The sequence below is a fragment of the Eretmochelys imbricata genome, chromosome 2, assembly GCF_965152235.1.
Source record: "Eretmochelys imbricata isolate rEreImb1 chromosome 2, rEreImb1.hap1, whole genome shotgun sequence".
Lineage (NCBI taxonomy): Eukaryota > Metazoa > Chordata > Testudines > Cheloniidae > Eretmochelys > Eretmochelys imbricata.
The window spans coordinates 63,737,545-63,761,929 of record NC_135573.1 but is presented as its reverse complement, the minus strand read 5'-3'; the positions used below and the strand labels follow the sequence as shown (position 1 = coordinate 63,761,929).

Below are 24,385 nucleotides of genomic sequence, written 5' to 3'. Positions count from 1 at the left end.
CCTAGGTCCTTTTCCGCAGAACTGCTGCCTAGCCATTCGGTCCCTAGTCTGTAGCTCTGCATTGGGTTCTTCCGTCCTAAGTGCAGGACCCTGCACTTATCCTTATTGAACCTCATCAGATTTCTTTTGGCCCAATCCTCCAATTTGTCTAGGTACCTCTGTATCCTATCTCTGCCCTCCAGCATATCTACCACTCCTCCCAGTTTAGTATCATCTGCAAATTTGCTGAGAGTGCAATCCACACCATCCTCCAGATCATTTATGAAGATATTGAACAAAACCGGTCCCAGGACCGACCCCTGGGGCACTGCACTTGACACCAGCTGCCAACTAGACATGGATCCATTGATCACTAACCGTTGAGCCCAACAATCTAGCCAACTTTCTACCCACCTTATAGTGCATTCATCCAGCCCATACTTCTTTAACTTGCTGACAAGGATACTGTGGGAGACCGTGTCAAAAGCTTTGCTAAAGTCAAGAAACAATACATCCACTGCTTTCCCTTCATCCACAGAACCAGTAATCTCATCATAAAAGGCGATTAGATTACTCAGGCATGACCTTCCCTTGGTGAATCTATGCTGACTGTTCCTGATCACTTTCCTCTCATGTAAGTGCTTCAGGATTGATTCTTTGAGGACCTACTCCATGATTTTTCCGGGGACTGAGGTGAGGCTGACTGGCCTGTAGTTCCCAGGATCCTCCTTCTTCCCTTTTTTAAAGATTGGCACTACATTAGCCTTTTTCCAGTCATCCGGGACTTCCCCCGTTCGCCACGAGTTTTCAAAGATAACGGCCAATGGCTCTGCAATCACAGCCGCCAATTCCTTTAGCACTCTCGGATGCAACTCGTCTGGCCCCATGGACTTGTGCATGTCCAGCTTTTCTAAATAGTCCCTAACCACCTCTTTCTCCACAGAGGGCTGGCCATCTATTCCCCATGTTGTGATGCCCAGCGCAGCAGTCTGGGAGCTGACTTTGTTCGTGAAGACAGAGGCAAAAAAAGCATTGAGTACATTAGCTTTTTCCACATCCTCTGTCACTAGGTTGCCTTCCTCATTCATTAAGGGGCCCACACTTTCCTTGGCTTTCTTCTTGTTGCCAAGATACCTGAAGAAATCCTTCTTGTTACTCTTGACATCTCTCGCTAGCTGCAGCTCCAGGTGCGATTTGGCCCTCCTGATTTCATTCCTACATGCCCGAGCAATATTTTTATACTCTTCCCTGGTCATATGTCCAACCTTCCACTTCTTGTAAGCTTCTTTTTTATGTTTAAGATCCACTAGGATTTCACTGTTAAGCCAAGCTGGTCGCCTGCCATATTTACTATTCTTTCGACACATCGGGATGGTTTGTCCCTGTAACCTCAACAGGGATTCCTTGAAATACAGCCAGCTCTCCTGGACTCCTTTCCCCTTCATGTTAGTCCCCCAGGGGATCCTACCCATCCGTTCCCTGAGGGAGTCGAAGTCTGCTTTCCTGAAGTCCAGGGTCCGTATCCTGCTGCTTACCTTTCTTCCCTGTGACAGGATCCTGAACTCAACCAACTCATGGTCACTGCCTCCCAGATTCCCATCCACTTTTGCTTCCCCCACTAATTCTTCCCGGTTTGTGAGCAGCAGGTCAAGAAAAGCTCCCCCCTAGTTGGCTCCTCTAGCACTTGCACCAGGAAATTGTCCCCTACGCTTTCCAAAAACTTCCTGGATTGTTTATGCACCGCTGTATTGCTCTCCCAGCAGATATCAGGAAAATTAAAGCACTGGAGCACTTAGCACTGTGACTGAGTCTCTGCTGATGGAGTGGTCTTTTGGGGACCATTCTAGCTGATGCAACTTAGAGCGGTCCTTAGTCTGCTCTAAATTAGCATGAAGCCAAGGATTAGCAGAGGGATAAGGCCATTTTTGTCTTCCCACTAAAAGGCTCAGTGCAAGTAAGGCTCTAGCCAAAGGGGCTTACAGTAAACAAACTTAATATAATAACAACTTAAATAACCAAATGTGCTGAATGGAACACGGTGCCAGTTGTGGCATTTTGAGCTGTTTGTGAAGACGATTCTTCAAGCAGCAAAACGTTTTTTCTGATTTATTTGAAATTTTAAAAATCTCAACCAATTTTAAATGCAGATATTTAGGAAATGCTTTTGTAAAATTTGCTTCAAAATTTAAAGCAAGATGAAGTAGGCTCTGTTCAACAGAGGAGATTCACTACTCTAAATGGGAGGTAAGAATTGTTCATAAGGTATTTCTTGCTCCACTCCCTATTTTCTCAAGCAGCTCAGTGCAGTGAATGGTGCTGCAAAACACAATACTATTTATTTCATTATGATCCTAATGAGCAACAATAAACCTCAGTCTGAGCTGGTTTTAAAACGTTTAATTATTACACTACAGTTATAAATGACAGTGATACTAATGCTGTTGAATCCGCATTTAGAGTGTTGTTGCAGAAAGTCTAATTAGATAAGTACTGCCTTAGGTATTCAGAAGAACTGGCAGGGTCCATTGTTCATTTTTAAAATGTGCTTCTCCCACTGCTAGCTTTCGATTGTCCGGAGTTTTTCCCCCTGAAATGCCGTACAGTACTACCATCTTAGGGCCACATTTTCTGGTAGTGTAAATGGGCTCAGCTGCGTTGACTTGAAAGGAAACTGCCCATTTACACCATCAGGGAATATGACTCTTGATTGGGAGGAAACATTCTATAAAACAGGCACTTTATTTTCTACCACCATTATGGCACTGGCAGCTGTCTTCGTCTGAATACACTTTTTTAAAAAAAATATTGCTTGTCCAATGTTATAAGTCACCTTGACTGTTCCCTAAACACCTGCTTGTTCATGGCATGGTACAACTTAAGTGTCACAGCCAAAAAGTATGGGTGTGACATTCCGCTTATTTCACCAGCATGTATGAAACATGCTACTGACACACAATGCTGCAACCTTGTTTTGAAGGCTGAGGTGGAGGTGCACAGAGCCTTGTAAGTTTGTTTGTCCTTGTCTTCTACAGTGGGAAAAGGGAAGCCAGTAGAGGAACTCAAAGAAGGAAGTGATATACTTAGATTACAAGGGGTGAAAGTCTGGCTCCACTGAAAGCAATGGAAAAATTCCCATGTCTTCACTCTAGAGGTGACTAAGATCATTTTAGCAGCTTCGTTATGGTCTGGAATGGTCTACGAGGACTGACTTATGAAAAAAGAGTAAATTATTTAAATTTGTCTGAGCACCAACTCTGATGAGACATAGGTCTACAAATATTTAGTAGTCTACAAGGCCTGAAGGATATATTTTTGCATGGTACATGTGGCTTTAAGCAGGAGTAATGGTTAGAAATTAAAAGAGGGAAAACTGAAGCTGAATATTGTACCACAAAATGTTCATGACAGCAAGACTGGGACCTACCTCGGTAGTGCAGTCTTGCATCTCTCATTGTCTTGCTTGCTGTCATCTCAAGATCAACATGGCCAGACTCAAGCTTTTTTTTATTTCCAGGCCAACTCTTGTGGCTCACTTCTCTGTTCTGGATAAAAACACTTTAGCCTGGGGAAAATGATCTGAGATTCAGCCCCATCCTTCTCCTCCTCCAACACCCAGGCTGTGACCGGATCCTGTTTCTTCTTCCTTATTTCATCTAAAAAATCCTTGCCTTCTTACATGATACTGTAATGCTGACAGACCTCGGTCATTGGCAGGCGGGATTGAACCAGCGATTTCTGGAGCTTAGTGCACAAGCCTCTACCACTTGAGCTAAAAGCCAACTGGCTGTAGAGCAAACTCATTAATCTCTCCCTCTCTCTAAGTGGTCTCTGTGCCACTAGATGGGACAGAACAACATACCCAGAAGGTGTGTGGGTTACATACTTCACCTAGCTGAGGAAGCATGTCCAAAGCTTCAGAGACTTCCCAGTTGGAATCCCGGACAAGTCCCCACTTGTAATGCTGACAGACCCCGGTAGTTGGCAAGCGGGATTGAACCAGGGATTTCTGGAACTTAGTGCATGAGCCTCTACCGCATGAGCTAAAAGCGCTCACTCTCTCGCGCCTCGGTGCCACTAGATAGGACATAACACCACACTCAGAAGGTGTGTGGGTTACACTACCACTGATTCATCAAATGCCATCTCCAAGTGTACCAAGATATTTCCTTTACTTTGTTTAAATCTTCTCTGAAAACTCAGTTCCATTGTATTTCAAACAAGAGGGGCAGAGAAAGAGAAGAGGAGATCTGTAAGATCTTATCAAAGTGACTCTTGTCCTGCCTCTCCTCAGTCTCCACATTTGTGTCTCTCTATTAACCTCTCATTTTGTCATGTCAGGTTCAGGTTATACACTCTTTGGGTTTGGGACCTTGTTTTTACTTGTTTTTGTAAACATGCCTACCATATTTTGAAGTACTCAAAATAAATCATAATGATGATGGTAGTTTATTAAGACAAGCTGTTGAAGCCTCATTGCTGGGAATATTCAGAAACAGTGTTGTCAAAACACTTGTAAATGTGCAATAAGGACTAAGCAGGCACTGGCAGCAGAATAAACTATATGACCTTATAGGTATTTTTTGTTTCCACAAGAATGTATATAACAGCTGTACACAAAAATTGTCTTCAGTGGGCTTTGGATCAGACCCATAGCCTGGCGGGTAGAGTAGTCCAGAAGGGGTAAAAGGAGCTGTGGATGGGTCCTTAATTTTGCATGTTTGTTTCAGTGTTACAACGAGTGTGTGGTGATGGCAATGACCAAAAATGTGTTATGTAATTTATGGACAGCCCCAAACTAATTACAAAAGGGAAGGTAAAAAGTAGGAAGACATGAGCATTCAGCACAAAATCAAGATTCTGAGAACAAAATTAATCAAGAAACTAAAGGACACAAAGAGAAGAGATTCCTGAATTGCTTATATATCAATGCTAAGAACCTGGGTGACAAACAAGAACTGGAATTGCTCATTTATGAGCATAAAATTCAATCTAGTTGGTATTACTGAAATCTGGTGTGTTACCCAGGGTTCTTTCAACCCAAAGCTCTTGGTAACTTTTACTCTGTGCGAGGTGGTGTCAGGAAATAAATTAGGGGAGACATGGCCATCCGACCAACAGATGGCTTGCACAAACAGGACAACACAAGAGTGCTTTCACTTAAAGCTAAACTTTACTTAGTCTCAAGCACTTATACACACATCTGCAACAGGTTAGTAAAACACCCCCAACCCTTGATAATTACCAAAGCGGAGTGTGGCTCTCGAGTGGCACAGCGGTGGGGGAACACAAGATGCATCCAGAGGGAGAGTCCAGTTCTGAAGAGTCCCCCTTACCTCAAACACCCCCCCCCTTATTTATACATTAGTAATAGAATAACATGGCCCTTAAAGAAAACTTGTTAAGCAAGCAGTTCCAATGGGCAAGCAAGAGGCTCCTTCTGATTATTGATTAACCAGGTGTGAGTTTTTCCAGAGTTTGCAGCCTTGAGACCCTAACAGACATTCCTGGGGCACATCCTGCTCTTCTAAAATGCATGTATCAGCAACTTCAACACCAATTCTTATCAGGAAGGATGCGGGGTCAAGTTGCCCTTTCTGTGGTACCCAACCCCCCCCGCCGCCGCCACCTTGGTCAAGCTGAGTTTGCTACATGGCCACTTTACGGCCTGCTGACTTGGCTGCTTTTAGCAATAAGCCGTAGTGGTTTCTGGCACTTTACTGGATTGCTGTTATTCCCCCCGCCCCCCATACAGGTGGAATGATTTGCACGATTGGAATATTAAAATCAATGGTTATAACCTATTTAGGAAGGATTGAGTGGGTAAAATAAGGGCATGACACTCTGTCAAAAATGGCATTACCTGTTTTCAGGTCACCGATACCTCAGAAGAAAATTATCTTAAATGCTTATAGCTTGTTGTTGTTGGAATCTCCCATTGTAAATGTAAATGGATAAAAGAGCCACAGCTGTGTCTGCACATCAGGCAGATGTGGCTACATGTTTTTGCCACAGCTTGCTTTCTTTGATCACGCTTCTCTTTGGCTTTTTCTGTTCTGCTATTCTCGGCGGCTTTAGCCGCAGACCAAGAGGTCTACTGCCATCCTGATCTGTTGGCGGCAGCAGCAGCAGCTTCCCATGTGTTTAGGTTAACTTGGCCAGGTTTTAGGTGAGCTTTGAGAGTATCCTTTTATTGCTTTTGTTGGCCTCCAAGCGTATATGCTCCCATTTTCAGCTGTCCATGAAATAAGACGTTGGGAGTCATGTGTCATCTATATGTATGAGGTGACCAGCCCAGCGAAGTTGCGCCTGTATGATTAGGGATTCAGTACTAGTCATGCAGCACTAGTCCAGGACTTTCAATGTTTGGTATCCTGTCTGACCACTTGATGTTACAGATGAGATACAGACAGTGCATGTGAAAATGCTCTAATCGCTTCAAGTGCTGCTATAGAGTGTCCATGTTTCACAGCTGTAGAAAAGAGTGACACAATTGCAGGATAGACCGTAAACTTGGTGTGAAGTCAAATGCCTCTCTCTTTCCACAGGCGGTGTCAAAATTGACCATAGGCAGAACAGGCTTAAGGAAAGTGTTGCATGATTTCTTTCTCGATCATGGCATTATTAAAGGGCTGCCAAGATAATACAATTTTTCTACCGCATTAGGCAGTTTGTCATCAATTGCAATTTCAAATGCGGAACACATTTTTCATGGAGCAGGCTGGTACAGAACTTTGGTTAGCACATTTTCCTAACAGATAAAGCACAAAACAGACCACAAAATCACACTGAGGAACAGGATGATGCCTTCTTACGCACTTATCTATAATGTGTAGGAAAAACTGTGGGTTCATGTGGGACTTCAATTTGAGTGACATATGTTGGAGGTCTCATGCAGCCAGTGCTAAAACATCCTTGGAATTTCTAAACATAATAGATGACAATTTCCTACCTTAAAAGGTGTTGCAGCCAACACAGGGGAATTCTTTACTAGACCTTGTCCTAACAAATAAAGAGCAAATGATCACAGAACTAAAAATTAATGGTAGCTTATTTTCAAGTGATCATGTCTTGATCACATTTATAATGTGCAAACAGAATAAAGTCCGGACTAGTGATAGATAGATAGATAGATATCTATATCTACTTTAATACAGGGGTGGCCAACCTGAGCCTGAGAAGGAGCCATAATTTACCAGTGTACATTGCCAAAGAGCCACAGTAATATGTCAGCAGCCCCCCATCAGCTCTGCCTTCCCCCCCGCCCCGGTCCCAGCACCTCCCGCCCACCGGCAGCCCACCCCCCTCACTCCCTGCACCTCCCAATCAGCTGTTTGGTGGCGTGCAGGAGGCTGGGGGGGAGGGAGGAGCAAGGGCATGGCAGGCTCAGGGGAGGGCATGGGAAGGGGTGGAGTGGGACAGAGCCCATGGCAGAGCTACAGTGAGCAGTGAGCACCCCCCAGCACATTGGAAAGTTGGCACCTGTAGCCCCAGTTCCGGAGTTGGTGCCTATACAAGGAGCCGCATATTAACCTCTGAAGAGCTGCATATGGCTCCGGAGCTACACGTTGGCCACCCCTGCTTTAATAGGTCCAATTTCACAAAGCTGAAAACAATTATAAGCTAAATCAGCTTGTAAGGAGAATTTAATCAGAAAAATATGAATGATAATTGGAAATCATTTAAGAACACCTTAGTAGATGCCCAAAAAGCTGCAATCCCACAATTAAGGACGAAGGCTAAGCTGGTTAAAAAATCCAACCTGGTTTAGCAGGGAAGTTAAGGCAGCTATAAAAAATTAAAAATAATACTATATAACAAATGAAAGAGAGCGGAAGTTGAGAGTAATGAATATAAATCAGAAGTTAGGAATTGTAGAAAATTGGTAAGGCAAGCCAAAAGACATAAGAAGAAATCTACGGCCAGCAGTGTTAAAAGCAATAAGGAGATTTTTAAAGGAACAAATATATAAGGAACAAAAAGAATCCTGGCAATGTTTTTGGCCCATTATTGGACGGAAATGGTAGAATTTTTGGTGGTAATGCAGAAAAATCCAGAAGAGTTCAATAAATATCTGTTCTGTATTTGAGGGAAAAAATAGATGATATAATCTCATCATACAGCGGTGATGATACTCTTTCCATTCCACTAGTGTCTCTTGAGGATATTAAACAGTCAGGCATTTTCAAATCAGCAGGTCCAGATAACTTGCATCCTGGAGTTTTACAAGAGCCGGTTGAGAAGCTCGCTGGACCATTAATGTTGATTTTCAATAAGTCTTGGACCACTGGAGAAGTTCCAGAAGACTCGAACAAAGCTAACGTTGTGCCAATATTTAAAAAGGGTAAAGGGAATGACTCAGGTAATTATAGGCCTGTACTCCAGGAGCATCTAAGAAGAGTCACCACCCAAGAAATGTGTACACACCACAAAACAATTCAAAATGATATCATACAGTTACTGGCAACAAAAGTCAAACAGAAGATTGTGGCAGATCTGAAATCAGCAAGACATTACTCTGTTGTTCTGGACTGCATAACTGACATCAGCCATGCAGAACAAATGACTTTACTGGTGCGTTTTGCAACAACAACAACAGAACCTAGTGAAAATGTCCCTGCAATGGTAACTGTCAGAGAGCATTTTCTATAATTTATTGACATGGATGATACTACAGGAGCTGGTATGACAAATGTGCTTCTTAAAAAGCTGGAAGATACGGAAATTGCAGTAGCTGACATGAGAGGTCAGGGCTACGATAATGGTGCCAACATGAGAGAAAAGAACAGAAGAGTGCAGACACGGATCTGAGAGTTAAACCCTCGAGCTTTTTTTTGTCCCATGCAGTTCTCATTCATTGGACTTGGTGGTCAGTGATACAGCATCAGCTTCTAGTGAGGCTGCTGAATTTTTTAATGTAACTCAAAGCATCTATGTATTTTTCTCTGCATCAACTCGTCGATGGCAAAGCCAAGTCATACCTACAGTCTTACCGGTCAGAGGAGAGATTTCAAAACGTTCTGAAGAGCGCCAAGAAGTTGGCAGAGGAACTTCACACTGAAGCTATTTTCCCACCCATTCAAGAATACAAGAGTCACTGAAGAAGACGACATTTTGATTACAAGGCACAGGATAATCCCATAAGAGACCCAAACAACAATTCAAAGTTGAATTCTTTAACCAGGTGTTAGATTGTGCAATCCAGTCAGCTGAAGAACATTTCATGAAGCTCAAGGAACACAGTAGTATATTTGGGATGTTGTATGATATTCCAAAACTCCTCACTATTCCTGAAGAAGACCTACACCAGCAATGCAGGGCACTAGAGACAGTGTTGACACATGATGACATGCGCGATTTTGATGCAAGTAATTTAGGTGATGAACTGAAAGCCCTTTCAAGATACATTTCAGCAGGATCAACTCCAAAGGCTGTTCTGGGGGAATATATGTGCACAAATAAGATGACCACCCTCTTTCCAAATGCTTTTGTTGCTCTGCGCATACTTCTAACACTTCCTGTAACAGCTGCCAGTGGAGAACACAGCTTCTCCAAGCTGAAGTTAATAAAAACACATCTACGCTCCACAATGACACAGGAGAGGCTAGTCGGCCTTGCAACCATCTCAATAGAGCATGAGCTGGCCCAGACTGTGGACTTTCAGGAAGCAGTTCAAATCTTTGCAACCCAGAAGGCACGGAAAGCACCACTTTGATTATTCAAACAGATAAAAAGGCCAGTGTTTACTATGCAGACAAGAAAAGTTACATTTGCTGTTCAGGTGTTTGAAAGTTAAGTGTTACTTAAAATTTTTGAACAAGGCATTTTAAGTTGTTAGTTCTCCTTTATTGGGGTAGGTAGCAGAGCGGTACCATGAGAGGAGTAGAACAGGAAGAAGGCAGAATTGAGACCTTTCATAGTTTTGGCCCAAGCGAGGGGGCATGGGAGCGTCATTTGAGCTCCCCGCCTCAGGTGCCAAAATGTTTTGGGCCGGCCCTGCTTGTAGGCATATCCTTGAAAGCTATTTGACCCAAAACTGCCAAAGTTGGGTGAAGGGACCTAAGGCCTGGTCTACACACTGGTTTTGTTCTGATAGAACTATTTCAATTAGGGGTTTGATTTTTTTTTTAATGGAAATAGTTAAAGCAGTATTGTCCTTAATGTGGGCACAGTTATACATGTACTGGAATAAGCTATACTGCTATAAGCACCCTGGGGTTCATATTGCTTTAATGATATCGGTGTAGTTACAGTGGCACAAATTGCATGTAGACAAGGCCTTAGTGAACATGGCAATCTGTCCCATACTGATTTTCTTTAATTCACCAGAACCTCACACATGCAAATTATTCTCATTATGTTGATCATTACACAATAGTGTACAATGTTAAAGTGCACCAGGGAACCTTTAGTCTGCAAGAGCAGGGTCTACTTGGACCAATTAATGCTAAGCATTTTAATACACTGGAAATCACATCCCAGTAGTCCACAATGCACCACCATGTAGACAAGTCCTAAGTCTGCTTTATTGTTTTGAACTGTCTTACTCTTTATATAGTAATATGAGCCATAAGAAGTCATGCTGTAAATGTGACTCAGGTGTGATTTTTTTTTCCAAGAGGGGTGATTATTTTTCTAAAATGAGAGATTTTATTGGAGGCTATTTTTTTTTTCTTCTCTTACTTTCTTTCCAGGCCTTTTCTGATATTCATAATGTTGAATTAAAGCCTTTGTGGGAGATGTGTGTCTGAGGACTGATTACTATTTTTGATGTGCTGACTTTTTTTGCAGATTTTAAATTCCAGAACTTCAGATGATATAAAGCTGAAGTCAGTTGAGTCACACTGGTTTGCCCTAGCTAATGGTCTGAGTCTTCATCATCATTTTCTGTTGATCATGACAAAAAATAAAACCCTGCTTTGTAGGGCTAATGAACGCAGAAGGGCCTGATTTTCCCCTCTCTGACCCCTGTAACTGCATTGACTCCAGTGGAATTACTCCTGGATTTATACTGTATCAGTGAGAGGAGAATCAGGCCCATAACCACTGATGACATTAAAATAAGGTGGTTTTACTATGATCCCTTAAGGGTACACATGCATTTCTGCAAAGTACCATGGCCAGCTCTAGATGTAGCTGCTAAAGTATCCAGTGACACAGACTGTGCTGATGACTTCATTTATAGAACCAGGTCAACTTTGTGGTGATTTCCTTATTCTTTCACCATGGTATCATTGATTCAGACCCACAGCTCAGTCTTATCAAAATGTCTGACACACACACACGCGCGCACGCATATTCCACAAAACATACGAAAAAGTGAATGAAGCCATGCACTTAATGAAGCCATGCACTAACACAAGAATAAAAGCAGAGAGTTATACTGCCATTAATCATAATGTCAGAATTAATTATTGCCTCCATTTGCACCAATATTTCATGCCTTTCATTGCATAGTAGCATCAGAATGTGTTTCAGTTTGGTGTTATATTCCAGGAGAGCTCATTATGGGCTGGAAGGGGGGTATTGTTCCATGACAGTACTGTTCAGTTTAATTGCCTCCTCTCTGCAAGCAATACATATAGTCATTACTTAAAATTATTTAAAATATATCAGGGAAAAATCCATGTGAACAACATAACCTAATTATAACATCTAGACAGCATTTCCTATTTCTGTCTCTTCTCACTAGGTGTTCTTTGAAGCTGAATACAATTGTAGCCCTCCATCATTTCCTACATTTGCATTTTTAAAATAAACAAATCATTCATTCCAATAGCCACTATGTTTCAATCTTTGCTGGGAATGTGATGTTTATAACTCGACTGAGGCTGTGTCCCAAGCCCTCACTGAAAAGCAAGTACCAATGCCACCCCAGGAGGAGCCTTTGGAAGGAATTTTGATTTACATTTCCTTCCCTGGTTCCTCCTTGCTCCAGGGAGGAAGAAAGTTTCTGCAGCCCTTCACAGGGTGTTATACGATATTACCCCCTGTGGCAGCCTTGTCCTCTCCATGCCCTCTTTATCTCTATCCTGCCCACTTGCTTGCCTTGTGGATCCTCCTCTCTTCCCTTGTACCCAGACTTACAATCTGGACAAGTCCTATGTGGCAGTGCAGACAGATGAAGGGGCTCTTTCACTTCTGTTTATTTTTATTTGCTTCCCTTCACACTTCCCAGGGAAGGACACCATAAAGCCTTTCATGGTTTGGGAGTTCTGAAACCATGATAAACAACTTGCCAGTCAGACTCAGGTGCTTCTTGGTTTGACTGTTGCTTATACTAGTCTGTTAAATTGTAGTATGCCGATTCTCTTGGTCTTGATCGTAACCCAATGGAAATACACCAGTTGGCACATTCCAGGTATACTGAGGTCAAACAAATTTAAAATGCCAGCTTCACATTCTGAGCTGACTTTTGACCAATACATGAAACCAGCAAAGTCTGCTACTGTCTCTTCCTCTTCCACTGGAATCTTCATCAAGGTGGTAACACTGGGCGAAATTTAACCCTGTGCAGAGAGCCAGAGCATGCCCTATATGTACCACTGAAATCCTACCAAAATCCTTAAAATAAGTCTTAAATGGAAATTAAATGAGGCATAGTTCTTGTGAATTCCCCGCCCCCCACCTACACCCCCACTTCCTTCTTCCACAAATACAGGCATGAATGTTACCCATTGTGAATAAAGTCCCTATGAATACTGGACCAGATGCTCAATTTGAGTATCAATGGAAATCAATGGGGCTATGACAGTTTACCCCAGTTGAGGAGCTGGCCTACTGTGTCACAGTGGGAAGAGGAAAGCTGGGCACGATGGCCCAGGGGTCAGAACAGTTTAGAGTTAAGGTTCCTTTTCCACACATCTCCTAGGTTTGGCAACTTCTGTCTCCTCACTCAGACACACAACCTCTCCTCTAAGGGAGCATTCACTGGCAAGTGCAGGAGGAGAAGCTCATGATGTTTCTTAGATCTGTCCTCCTTCCATGGATTTTATTTAGTAGGGCACAGTGTGGCTCAAGTGTGGCTGTGGTATTACAAGATCCCAGCCATGCCTCTGTGAATCATGTCAAAGCTGATCTTTACTTTGCTGCAAAGGATTTCAGTGGGATTAATGGAGAGATGAGAGATTGATTGTAAAGAGTTGGGAATCTACTGAACACCAGGTAGCTTTTATTGATATGATTTTTTAAAGGACTATAACAAACACCAATTTTCTGTAGGTTAGAGGGTTCAGTAAATTCATATGGTGTTCCATTTTTTGAAGGTTGCTGTCTTGGACATTTAATTTTGTGTTTGGAATGTGGATTTATGTGGGTTTATGATCCTGCAAACCAGATAAAGAAGTTGCCATAGTTCTATTTTTTCCCTTAAGAAACATACTAGTGGTTGTGTAATGGTTAAAAATTATGAGATTGTATTGGATTTTCCATTAGAAATCCATTATTTTTAGGGGTTTACAACATGACTATATATTTTTGTTTGGAATTGAACCCTGAGACAACCTCAATGAATCTTTTATTACTACTATTTTTTTTTTTTAGTGCTTTTTAAACTTGAGTATATTTTCCGTTGAAAATCTCCTCCTTTCCCTGTGCATTTAAAAAAATATGACTTTTTTAAGTTACAATGGTGCAAAAATAAAGCAGAATATTAATATTGAGATCTTTTTGCCATTAATATACTTTAAAAATTAATTCGTTTTAAATGAAAATTTTCAGGTCATGAGTCTTTAATGTGGACTATTCATTTTTCCTGTCTCAAAGAGAAAAATTCAAGAGAAGGGTTTTCTTTTTCTTTAAAAATTCATGTGCTGCATGGGGATGGCATATTCTGATCACTCCAATGGTTTAGAATGTTTTCTAACTTGCGGATTTAAGTGCTGTAGCCACATGACATTCTGCATGCTATGTGAAAGGTACACCAAGCTTTTACTTACACACTCACACACACAGTCTCTCTCTCTCTCTCTCTCTTTCTCTCTAATTACTCTCGCAACAAATAGGACATTCAATTATTCATATCTATCTGACTGTCCTATTTGTTGTTTGAGTAATCATATTTTAAAGGAGTAGCAAACTTATTGTATGCCAAAATAAGAGAGCAACGTTCAGTGGACAATCCCGAAGGTGTAGTTATCTTTTTAAGTATGTAGATTAATATATCTATATAAGTATCCATATATATATATATATATATAATCTTGTTATATTTTCAGTATGCCTACCGCTGTGGTATCTCAATTCAAAACACTGTGATTCAGATTCAAGTTGAGTCTGTTTTTCTGTCTAGTGTTTAGTTTTAGTAGGACTTAATCTAAAATTCACTGAAGTCAATAGGAGTTTTCCCACTGACTTCAGTGGACTTTGGCAACCGCTCATATGGTACAATTTAGCTCTAAAACCTATTCAGTGAATTTGCAGATTTTAAGGTATGGAAGATTTAGGCCTGCAATGTTGCACACGTAAAAACAGTGTTGTTTCCAGAAGTGCAACTGAAGTACATGCTGGGCGCAGCTGCACCTCTGAGATGTTTCACACCTACAGTAGAACCTCAGAGTTACAAACACCTTGGGAATGGAGGTTGTTCATAACTCTGAAATGTTCGTAACTCTGAACATAACATTATGGTGGTTCTTTCAAAAGTTTGCAACTGAACATTGACTTACTACAGATTTGAAATTTTGCTATTCTAGTTCAAAAAAGAACTAGATAAGTTCATGGAGGATAGGTCCATCAATGGCTACTACCCAGGATGGACAGGGATGGTGTCCCTAGTATCCTTTTGCCAGAAGCTGGGAATGGGCGATGGGATGGATCACTTGATGCTTACCTGTTCTGTTCATTTCCTCTGGGGCACCTGGCATTGGTCATTGTCAGAAGACAGGATACTCGGCTAGATGGACTTTTGGTCTGACCCAGTATGGTCTTTCTTATGTTCTATGCAGAAGAAAAATGCTGCTTTCCTTTTATGTTTTAGTAGTTAACGTTTAACACAGTAGTGTACTGTATTTGTTGCTTTTTTTGTGTGTATTGCTGCCTGATTGCGTAGTTCCAGTTCCAAATGAGGTGTGTGGTTGACAAATCAGTTAGTAACTCGAGCGTTCATAACTCCAACGTAATTCCTTAATGCATAGATCTTTTAGGTGACCGTCTAAGGTACCACACTGCAGAAGGGCCAAACAAATTCTCAAGCAGGTTTGTCATACTTCCCCTTCTTTCCCCATGGCTGTTGTCTCCAAAGGAACACTGCTTTGACCATAGCTCTGCATCCTGTGGCTAATTGGCAAGCAGTAGCCACTGACCCATAGACTGTCAGCCAGCCAACTCTTAGCAGTTCACTCGGGAACTCAATTGTCATTTTCTGTCTGCTGCTGAGGTGTGCCAGACACTGCAGAAACAACAGTCCTGAATCTTACCAGAGCCAGCATCAGAGATGTTCTGGACAATAAGAGCTTGGGAGAGAAGGAAAAGTCTGAGGAGATCTGGAATAGGGGCACTGGAATAAAAAGGGTCTTAGGCCAGGTCTATACTAGAGACCTATCTTGATATAATTATGTTGCTCAGGGTGTGAAAAATCCACACCTCAAGCGACGTAGTTATATCAACCAAACCCTTGTGTAGACAGTGTCATGTTGATGGGAGGGCCACTCCCATTGACATAGCTACCGCCGCTTGGGGAGGTGGATTAACTATGCTGATTGGAGATGCTCTCCTGTTGGCAGAGTAGCGTCTTCACTAAAACACTACAGTGGTGCAGCTGTAGTGAAGACAAGCCCTTAGAAGGAGGAAAAGTTAAATAGGATGATCAAAAGAAAAAGGAGAGCCTGGCTAGATGAGCAGAAGATATAGGGAAAGTTGCTACAGACAGCCCAATACTCTATCTCTGTGAGGCTAGCCCTATAGAATCCAGTATTTCCTACTCTTTGCCACCTCTCTCTGCTACCAATGGCCTACTCATGCCCAGAAATACTTCAGTACTGCTGCCTCCCAGTGCTGGAGCAGTTCCAGCCAAGGCAGCAGTCAGTACTGCACCCTGGAATACAATCAGCTTACACTACACAGGCATGATATTATTGATGGGGCTTAGGTCCACGAATCCCTAATTACCAGCTGTGTGAGGTGAGAACAAACAAACCAAAAGGTAGAAAGGATAGAACAAGTAGGGTAAAAATGAAGTGGGAAACAGGAGAGAGAATAGAATAAAGGAATGAAAAAGAAAACAGAGAAATAAAAAAAATCATGGTGCAGCTAGTAAATGTTTTTTTTAATTAATTGTAGTCTGTTCTAGGGGTAGTGGGGAGCCTTGACAAAAAGCATTCTTTGCATAGGATGCCCCATCCTTAGGGGCATCCCTTGACCCCTATTGTTTATTTAATGTATGTTGAAATTCTAGCCTTAAATTTAAATGCCAACATTAGAATGTAATTTGTTTTATTTTGGTGTTTGAGCTGAGTGTTCAGTCTATTCTGATGTATTTCATACTGCAAACCTTTATAAATAGAACAAAATAGTATTGTGTTCAGTGAACTAATAAGAATCCATCTCTACTCTCTGCTCCCCCCAGAAAATGGTAGGGATATTCACCAACAACAGCAAAATTGACAGATTTTGAAAACAATAACAGACAACAATAGTAATCCCAGTTTAGGGCAAGATCCAACACCCACTATAGTCAATTGGAATATTGCCATAGACTTCATTGGGCTCTTAGCAGGTACATGACATTTTGCTCTAACACCCAGACACCTTCTTTGCTATATGTCATTGTGCTAATGTGTTGTGTACAGGACACACTGAAAATAAATTCTTTCTTACCTTCAAGGATACATCATATTGCCCTCTTCCTCATCCTTCTCCTCTTATACCCTTCTCAAGTTGTCATTGCTTCCTATTTCTTCTCATCACTTTAATGTAGGCCTCAGTGAACAAACTCTTATTCACATGCTTTACTTCTATATACTATAGACTATACACAATGTGTAAGTAAGTATATGGACAACATTTTGCAAGTTTAGGTTGTTTAGGCTGTAAATTCTCCTGCTCAAGGAGACGGTCTGTATTTCTGTATTTTAAAGTCTCCAGCATGTCTTCTGTTACATGAGTATGAAATAATAATAATAATAATAATCTGTAATGTATAGCCTGATTAATATCCTCTAAGGGACAATGGGAATTAAAGGTACTCAGCACCCTGCAGGATCAGACCCTACATTGTGAATTTCTTTCTTCTCAGACACTATCTTAATGTTCTTTTTATATCTATTATGTTTCAGCGGGAGGTTTATATAGTGGGTTTTGTTTTCTGTTTTTAATAAATAGGAACAAAAGTAATTTTAATCCCACCTGTCCTTTTTTTAAAATTGTGCCATGCCTGCGCTTATAAAAAACAGATGATGCTGAACTACTGTTCTTCCCTTTTTTCTAGACACTGTCAGTATTATTTCAAATTGGCAGCAAAATGATACCATAATTTAAAACATTCGTATGTTTTTATTCCTCTGAAGTATTCCAGGTCCATTTCTATTTATTAGAGTGGGATAGATTACTACTTGGATGATGATGGATTAACGACAGGTATACAAAGTTAGAAACTGCATGGATCACTAGGCTTCAGAGGTCTATTCGTCTGTTAAAGTGACCAGCAGTATATAACTCATATTAGTAGGAACATTAAAAAAATGATCTAGACTTTAATGTTTCTTAATAGGCCATTATATCTTTTTTATATTGAAATTTATTAATAAAGACATTCCTTGGTAATGTGCAGAACACAATTGGTTAGAGCTTTTAAAACAGGGTTTAGGTCAGCTTAACTATGGCACTCAAGAGTCTGAATTTTTTCACACCTTTGAGTGACTTAGCTAGGTTGGCCTAAACTTTAAGTGTAGAGCAGGTCTAAGTGTGCAGAAAGAAGAGACCTCAGACTGCCCTTCCTGCTTGGTGGCTTTCTAAAGACACTATACTTTTTAAGTCCTTAAATCTGAAAGAAGCTTGCCTATTTTGCAAAACAGGAAACAGATTCCTGAGCAGGTGGCAAATTAAACAAAGCAAAGCAGCTGTTTTTCCATTTAGGCAGCACATTTGCCTGTTTTTCAAATAGACTCACACATTTTCCGCAGAACTGCAGACTAGGGACCGAATGGCTAGGCAGCAGTTCTGCGGAAAAGGACCTAGGGATGACAGTGGACGAGAAGCTGGATATGAGTCAGCAGTGTGCCCTTGTTGCCAAGAAGGCCAATGGCATTTTGGGATGTATAAGTAGGGGCATAGCGAGCAGATCGAGGAACGTGATCGTTCCCCTCTATTCGACATTGGTGAGGCCTCATCTGGAGAATGTGTCCAGTTTTGGGCCCCACACTACAAGAAGGATGTGGATAAATTGGAGAGAGTCCAGCGAAGGGCAACAAAAATGATTAGGGGTCTGGAACACATGACTTATGAGGAAAGGCTGAGGGAACTGGGATTGTTTAGTCTGAGGAAAAGAAGAATGAGGGGGGATTTGATAGCTGCTTTCAACTACCTGAGAGGTGGTTCCAGAGAGGATGGTTCTAGACTATTCTCAGTGGTAGAAGAGGACAGGACAAGGAGTAATGGTCTCAAGTTGCAGTGGGGGAGGTTTAGGTTGGATATTAGGAAAAACTTTTTCACTAGGAGGGTGGTGAAACACTGGAATGTGTTACCTAGGGAGGTGGTAGAATCTCCTTCCTTAGAAGTTTTTAAGGTCAGGCTTGACAAAGCCCTGGCTGGGATGATTTAATTGGGGATTGGTCCTGCTTTGAGCAGGGGGTTGGACTAGATGACCTCCTGAGGTCCCTTCCAACCCTGATATTCTATGATTCTATGATTCTATGATTTCATATGCTCACTTTTAAAAAAATCAGACCTACTATGTTGCGCAATAAACAAAATAAGCACAATACAGTACTTACCTTATCTCTCCACTTTCCTGGGCTTTTCCTCAGTTTGGCTGCATAGCTTAGCTTTTTAACCAACATTAAATTTTAAAATAGCCAGTTTTATTGCCTACTGCAATAAACAACCAGTACTTTCTACCAGTTCTGTGACTGGGTGAAAACACCTGTTCAATTTATGAACCTAGGAATAATTGGGCTGACTGGTGAAAAGCTATTTAGTATTTTACTTTAAAAGTGTCTGCTCTTTTCAGAGAGATTCATCAATATCCCCCATTTAAAATACAGGGCATACCTGCTAAGCATATCAAATCTTTCAAAACAAAAGACATTTTCTAAATATATATGTCTTTATTCCTGTCTATATAGCTATGTATGAACTATAGATTAATAGACAGAAGCTGTATAAATGAGGTACATTCAGACCACCAGTTATGCTTCCTGGGGAGTCCTGACCCCACTTCCATAGTTGTGGAGTTGACTTGTGTCATGATTACAGATCCAGCTATACAACTGTCCCCTCATTGGGTCTCACTGAGTGCACCCACTCAGATGTCAGGCCTTGTGCCTTCACCTCTCCTGGGGTGGAATCTCACAATTCTTCTGTGTTAGACTGGGTCCTGGGCTACAGCACCCTGTAGATCACCTGTGATTACCCAGCTGGTCCAACTGGACTCAGTAACTGTGGTTCTTCCCTGGGGGAGTCTGTGGCCAACAGTAAATACAGTGACACCGAACTGCCTTCTTAAAACAAAGTATTGTTTAAACTCATCAGTGGGAACAAAGCAAAGCATAGGAGAGGAAGTTTTTAAAACAACCATCCCCCTCAAAAGCCTAGATCTCCAAGCAGGTGTCTGTGTTAGTCTGTTCCGCAGGGAACAGCTCATTGACAATTGTATTCCTTCCCTCCAGAATCCCTCATTCTAATTATTTAAGTGCTCTTAATCTGGATGCTCCCAACACTGGCAAAACAAGTCCTGTAACTTGGCTGGCAACTAGAAGTAACATCTTCACAGCTTAATGTGAAGCTCCCTCATGTGTTTACTGGGAGGCTGCTCATTTGGAGCCATTATGTTTCCCTCTTACTTATTTGCTAACATCCTTGCTACTGAACTAAACCATTATATGTACAATAACTATTCCAATACCCCAATATACCATTCTGTAGCTATCCCAATAACCAGGTCACATATAGAATTCATAAATTATTGCAGATCAGCCCCACATCCTTCACAACTAGACATTGTGGATATGATAGATTTCCTCTGCGTTTAAGTAGGGGACCAGATGCTGGCAATACGCATGCCACAGAGCCCCTCTGAATGACAGTGTTTCCCCTTTTTGACCCAAGCAGCTAGCAAAAATTTGGGATCTTGTAGGTTGTTCCATTTGGGAGTTGAAAGTGATGACTGAAAAGAAAATGCTAGACTCCATCTTGTTTGTTTACAAGGAATGTACAAAGTCTAGCTTCTCTGAATGCAGAAGGAATGAAAACCAGGGGAAAGCTTCTTTGCTTACAACCCAAGTCTCTTTAGCCAGCACCCCCAACCTAGATGCTTTCTCTGGGCTTCTCCCAGGGTCACACCATGCTTACAGGCTGCTGCTTGACTTTCTTGGTGTCTCAGAGGCTCCTTCAGTTTCTTGTTTCCCTCCAACACACGCACACATCACTAGACTTTTTTCTACACCCACATTCTACAGACACATCTGCCCACCTGGTCACAAAAAAACACCTAGTAAACCCCTCTGCCTGCACACTTCAATAAACTACTTATCAACAAACATTCCTAACAACCTTAGTCATAATACACTTCTTATCAAAAGGTACCCAAATTCTGAGTTCTCTTTCACTGTCAGTTTGACTCTTTTCTTCCCTCCTCCCATTCTAATTAGCAAAAACTGCAAGTGGGCAGCTAGCATATGACCTGGCCTGCAGAAGCCCTGTGTATTCAAATTAACCCTTAACGCTGTGGTGTTCTATTTGATTAATTCATGGTGGCTGAATGCGCACACTATGGTTGCAGTTAGCTTGATCAACATCTGGGGTACACATACCCCTCAAATCTGGGGCAACACTGTACCCATTTAAAGAATGCTTCTGCAGTCAGGACAGAGCCTCCATTACAATCTTGTGGGCCCTCACTCCATGGTTGTATGATTTATTGCTTGCTGTGTTGCTATGAGGATGTCTGCAAGACCACTCTCTTCATACGTTTTTCCCAATTACAGCTAGAAATGTCTGTGCTCTGCGGAAACCACCCATTCTCAAGACTGTTTTCTGAAATTCCTCTTGGTAGGTTCACTGGATCTCTTTGGAATTACAATATACAGCCTCATTAAATGTCAACACATAATCTTGCCCAAGTATCCAAGATATCTTGCTGACATTCTTCTCTACAGTGAAAACCCTAATCCATTCAGTAGGTGATGCTGGCAGCACTGGACAGTATCCAACAGATGTTACTGTTGATATGGTGATGACATCGTCACATTAAAAAGCTGTCCATCCTGGTACTTGCTGAGAATTCCCCTTTTTCAAACTCAACATCGAATAGCTTGTTTGGGCAGTATCTTAGAATTATCCATTGCAGATCAAGGTTGATGGCTTGTCAGCAGGCCTCCACATCAATATACTGATTACTTTCTACTTTTCCCACAAGATTAGATGTAAGGTGTCTACCATGAGAATTGTACTTCAGTATGTTGTGGCCGAGTGGTTAAGGCAATGGACTAGAAATCCATTGGGGTCTCCCTGTGCAGGTTTGAATCCTGCCAACTACGAGCTGGCGATAATTTTGGGGGGAGGGATAGCTCAGTGGTTTGAGCATTGGCCTCCTAAACCCAGGGTTGTGAGTTCAAGCCTTGAGGGGGCCATTTAGGGATCTGGGGCAAAAATTGGGGATTAGTCCTTCTTTGAGCAAGGGGTTGGACTAGATAACCTCCTGAGGCCCCTTCCAACCCTGATATTCTATGATTCTATGTCTTGCACATTGCAGAAGTTTCAAGTCTTTGTCTTTGCAATGCTGTTTCTTGTGTTTGAACCTGAGCACTGTGCAAAAGCTGCCTTCCAGAACCGAGGGAGTCTGACAGTGACAGACTACCATAGACTAGCCAAAATGAAAACCTCTTTTGTGCATGTTTTATAGCTGTAATACATGAAATACGCTTTTTTCCAGAAATCACACTGGGTAAGCGGATCATAAATGACACATATAGACAAAACAACAAGCAGAGAACATATTTAAAATAAATTTTCCATAACAAAATTGAATGAAATCAATATATAATTGTACACATATGGAGAGATGATACTTTGACTTTTTCAAGAAATATGAGACAGCAATATGACATGATTTACAAAAACATCCATAATTCTAAAAGAATATGCAGATCACATCCCCTTCCCCAAATCACTCTTGGGGGTTAAGCCTTTCTCAAAAATATCAAAACCTGTTCAAACCTGTTCTGTGGAGGCTTGGGGGATGCTACAAATTTAAACAGGGTGTTCCATTTGGGCCAGCAGTTCTGAGATCGCAGTCATGGGCACATTTTGATTATTCAAAGTGCCAGCAAGATAAGTCCCATCTTCAGTTTTACAGATGGCTTTTACCTGAGTAGAGCTGAAGTCAAATATTTAGATTTAAGGCAAAAAAGGAGTAATTAATATTCAAAATATCAGAAGCCTGAACCATCATCATTGCTAATGCATATGAGAGCTAGTGACAGAAGTGCCTGTTATTCACAATGCCACTTCCTTAGTGCAGTCTGCCCAGTGCTTCAAAATCAGCCTGTTCAGCTATAATGAGGAGACAGTGAGTGGTCAGATGCAGCATTAACTGGGATCATAACCTGTGGACTGGGAATGTAATGGAGTGGAAAACTAAAGTTATTCCGCAAATTGTAGACCTTGGCTTGCAGCTGATGCTCCCTCTCCAGAGTAGCTATACAGTTAAAGCAGGCTTCATTAGCACTGGAACACATCATTTGCATCTAATGGGGATTAATGACTCTTTGAAATTAAATATTATGGAATTTGCAGGCTTTTTGTTCAAGCCACATCACATCAAAACTGCAAACTTAATTGAATGCAGGGAATTAGGACAAAATATTCTTTGTTACAGTCCCTTTTTTCCTGGAATTATGTACATTATAATTATTTGCCAAGAAGTTCTTTGAATTAATGTCTTTCCTCTCCATTTGTGAAAATGAAAGACTTAGCTGGGGAAACTGATCAGAACTAGAGCATTCTTGTTTTTTTCAGAAAGTGATATGGGGCTATTTATTGTACTGGTGTTGTTTGCTAGTAAAGCATCAGCTATCTGCTATAGGCTACACAAATAAGAATGAAGATAAGATCCCTGCTGTTTATGCCAAATCTGCCAACTATAGGTTCTTGCACCTTCCTGGGAAGCTTCCAGTACTGGCCACTTTCTGAGACAAGATACTGGATGGACTCTGCATCTGATCCAGTATGGCAATTCCTATATTCCAGAAGAAATCACCTTCTAAGCAGACACAATGAATAAATGTGAATGGGTCAGACAAAAAGCAGTGTGTTTGACCCACAATTCTTGTTGCTCTCCTCTGGGTATTCTTCCCCCATTAAGGTTGCACAAAGTCACCCAAAGTGAGAACCTTGAAAGTTAAGATTCCAACAGTAGAATTAACTTAGCTACATTGCACATGTGTAATTTTCTATCCCTGATTTTCTAGTTCAGTGTGTAGCTTAATATATTCTTACATTTGTAACAAAGTATATTCCATACAACATACAATGCGGCAATGTTAATTTTTCTGTTGGACCTTTAACATGTGTATTTCCTAATCTTTGGTGACTTTAATCATGCAACCACAATATTTTTGCATGTAATCATACTATTCATTAAGTACATACACATATATATGTGAAAAGTGAATGTAGGCAGGATTTTTTGGAAATAAAGTTTCAAACCTAACTATCTGCTCCACTACCAAGAACATTATGATACATCTAGAGTCACTACACAACAATCTATATGGGAACTGTCCAACTGAAACCCCAAGAAAATTTTAGGTAGAATGAAATTAGGCCAGGGCATCAGTCCCCATAAATCTATAAGACCTTTAATGATGTTGGCTCATCTTATCTAAAAGCGAGAATCTCCAATGGCCCAGTGACCTCTGACAATGACTGGAATTCATTTCTGTGCAGACAGGCAGCACAAAGCCTATGTACCACTTAGCACTAGAGTTTTAAAACCATAGCAAGTTAAATGGGACTTAAGTGGTGCATAAGGTCTTCTGCACAGGACTGAATTTCAAGCAGTGTGCCTGAGAGGGAAGAACATGCTATATGGAATAACTAGCATCACTTCTCCTTTACGCACCTACAATTTTTCTGGAACATTATCATCCATGTACTGTTCGAACATAAGTGTGTGAGATCTAACAAGACTGCAGAGAGAGAAGGTATGTCTTATAGCCTGATGCAACAAATAAATGCAAGGACATGTGGTGTG

The 24,385-nt window shown here is 41.3% G+C and overlaps 1 protein-coding gene and 1 non-coding gene across 2 annotated transcripts in view; both read left to right on the top strand.

Moving 5' to 3' along the window:
- The window catches only part of NKAIN3 (sodium/potassium transporting ATPase interacting 3), a 492,091-nt gene that overhangs the window by 342,296 nt on the left and 125,410 nt on the right, over positions 1 to 24,385 (top strand). The window lies entirely within an intron of this gene.
- On the top strand, positions 21,586 to 21,668 carry TRNAS-AGA (transfer RNA serine (anticodon AGA)). The gene has a single exon. It is a non-coding gene; the product is annotated as a tRNA-Ser (tRNA).